This window comes from Penaeus vannamei, chromosome 11 (genome assembly GCF_042767895.1).
Source record: "Penaeus vannamei isolate JL-2024 chromosome 11, ASM4276789v1, whole genome shotgun sequence".
In the NCBI taxonomy this organism is placed as follows: Eukaryota; Metazoa; Arthropoda; class Malacostraca; order Decapoda; family Penaeidae; genus Penaeus; species Penaeus vannamei.
In genome coordinates, this window is record NC_091559.1 from 15,413,852 (window position 1) to 15,416,351 (window position 2,500).

General features: G+C 51.1%; 1 protein-coding gene across 1 annotated transcript in view; it reads left to right on the top strand.

Annotated features, from left to right (window-relative positions):
* baz (par-3 family cell polarity regulator) overlaps positions 1–2,500 on the top strand; it is a 334,387-nt gene that overhangs the window by 250,508 nt on the left and 81,379 nt on the right. The gene's annotated exons all lie outside the window — the stretch shown is intronic.

Consider the following 2,500-nt stretch of genomic DNA (forward strand, 5'->3'; position numbering starts at 1 on the left):
GTGGAGGCCGGGAGCGCCAGGGACTCATCCCCTCGATGGCCCTCGAGGAGGACTTCGAGTGGGACCTCCACACGCCCTCGCTCTTTGGGCCTTGTGTTGGGCGCTGTTTAATTACCTCGGGGCTTTCAGTGGCGCCTTTATCCGCGCGCCAATTGGATTATCTGGGTATTGTTGGTGGCGCCGTGTGTGTCTGTGTATGCCTGTGTGTGAGTGTAGGTCTATTGTGTGTGTGTGTGTGTGTGTGTGTGTGAAGAGAGGGTGGGAGAAGAGAGAGAGAGGGGAGAGAAGGCAGAGAGAAGAAGGCCGGGAGGAGAGAGAGAGAGGGAGAGGAGGAGAGAAGGCGGAGAATATGCCGGGAGGAGAGAGAGAGGGAGAGAGAGAGAGAGAGAGAGAGAGAGAGAGAGAGAGAGAGAGAGAGAGAGAGAGAGAGAGAGAGAGAGAGAGAGAGAGAGAGAGAGAGAGGTGAGGATATGGCGCTGCGCATATCCATCCTGCCACTTTTCGTATGCGCTTGTGTGCATAGACCTACCCCACAATATGGGAATTTGTTTGAAGGGTTGGGATTAAACACCACTAAGAGGATATTTTGGGACGTCGAGTGGCGGCGTAATCAGCGGAAAATACGGTGAAGGGAGGATGCCAGACAATGCGGAGGTGGGGATTAGGGCCGGATAAGGAAATTACAAACGAATTCCCACCAGCTGAGAGCATTCGGGGGCGATACTACGTTCCCTGGCCCTCAGTGCTGTTGGAGTGACTGACAGGTCGAATGGGTGCGAGTTGTTTTCAAGCCTCTTCCACACCACTAGGCCTTCGGGGGCGGTGCTTACGAAATTCGGAAATTGGGGTTTTCATTTTTTTCTTCCATCGTATGTACTACCAGCAGGATTTGGCGGTGTATTTCCAGTCTGGCGGCGGAGAAATACACCTGTTCCTCCTCAAGACGCCGCTCCGTTTTCTGTCATTGTTTGTGCGGGAGCCTCGGGAAGACAATAGAGAAAACGGAGGCCGGGGAGTCCGAGTCGAGAACCCTGTTGGAGAGTCGCACCTCAAACTGCTAACGACTTTCAAAGGGAAAAAAAGAGTTCGTTATGGAATTAATAAGGCAACGTCTTTCACCGATACGCTCGCTTTCTCAAATTATCATAAATGGATCGTTTAGCTTAAGCTCCCTTCCTTTGTCAACACCTTGAATAACAATAATAATAATCCATTCCGGACATTAAGTTGAGAATTTTTTTAAATGCGTAATGACGACGTAATTGAATCGTCTCCCGGGCTTCTGACGGCGACGTATTTACACTACGTTAGGCCAGCACCTTGTCCTCATTGTATCCTAATCCTGGTCTAATACGCGGCTAAATATCCCTGCCCGGGCGCCCTCCGCGATCGCATTTCTCACCTGTCGCCCCGAGAATGCCCCGCGACGCACGATTTCCATGTGACTGATGAACCTCTTTAAAGGGGCTGGTTTTTTCCCTCGATTCGATTCTCTCCTGTCTCTCTCTCCTGTCTCTCTCTCTCCTCTCTCTCCTGTCTCTCTCTCTCCTGTCTCTCTCTCTCCTGTCTCTCTCTCTCCTGTCTCTCTCTCTCCTGTCTCTCTCTCTCCTCTCTCTCTCTCCTCTCTCTCTCTCTCCTGTCTCTCTCTCGCTCTCTCTCTCTCTCTCTCTCTCTCTCTCTCTCTCTCTCTCTCTCTCTCTCTCTCTCTCTCTCTCTCTCTCTCCTCCCTCTCCCCCCCTCTCTCTCTCTCTCTCTCTCTCTCTCCCCCTCCCTCTCTCTCTCTCTCTCTCTCTCTCTCTCTCTCTCTCTCTCTCTCTCTCTCTCTCTCTCTCTCTCTCTCTCTCTCTCTCTCTCTCTCTCTCTCTCTCTCTATCTCTTCCTCTCTCTCCTCTCTCTAACTCTTTCTCTCTCTCCTCTCTCTAACTCTTTCTCTCTCTCCTCTCTCTAACTCTTTCTCTCTCTCCTCTCTCTAACTCTTTTTCTCTCTCCTCTCTCTAACTCTTTCTCTCTCTCTCTCTAACTCTTTCTCTCTCTCTCTCTCTAACTCTTTTTCTCTCTCTCTCTCTCTAACTCTCTCTCTCTCTCTCTCTCTCTCTCTCTCTCTCTCTCTCTCTCTCTCTCTCTCTCTCTCTCTCTCTCTCTCTCTCTCTCTCTCTCTCTCTAACTCTAACTCTAACTTTATCTCTGTCTCCCTCTCTCTCTCACTCTATCTCCCTCTCTCTCTCACTCTGTCTCACTCTCCTTCTCTCCCTCTCTCTCTCTCTCTCTCTCTCTCTCTCTCTCTCTCCCTCTCCTCTCCCCTCTCCCCCTCTCTCCCTCTCCTCTCTCTCTCTCATCTCCCTCTCTCTCCTCTCTCTAACTAACTTTCTCTCTCTCTCTCTCCTCTCTCTCTAACTCTCTCTCTCTCTCTCTCTCTCTCTCTCTCTCTCTCTCTCTCTCTCTCTCTCTCTCTCTCTCTCTCTCTCTCTCTCTCCCTCCCTCCCTCCCTCCCTCCCTCCCT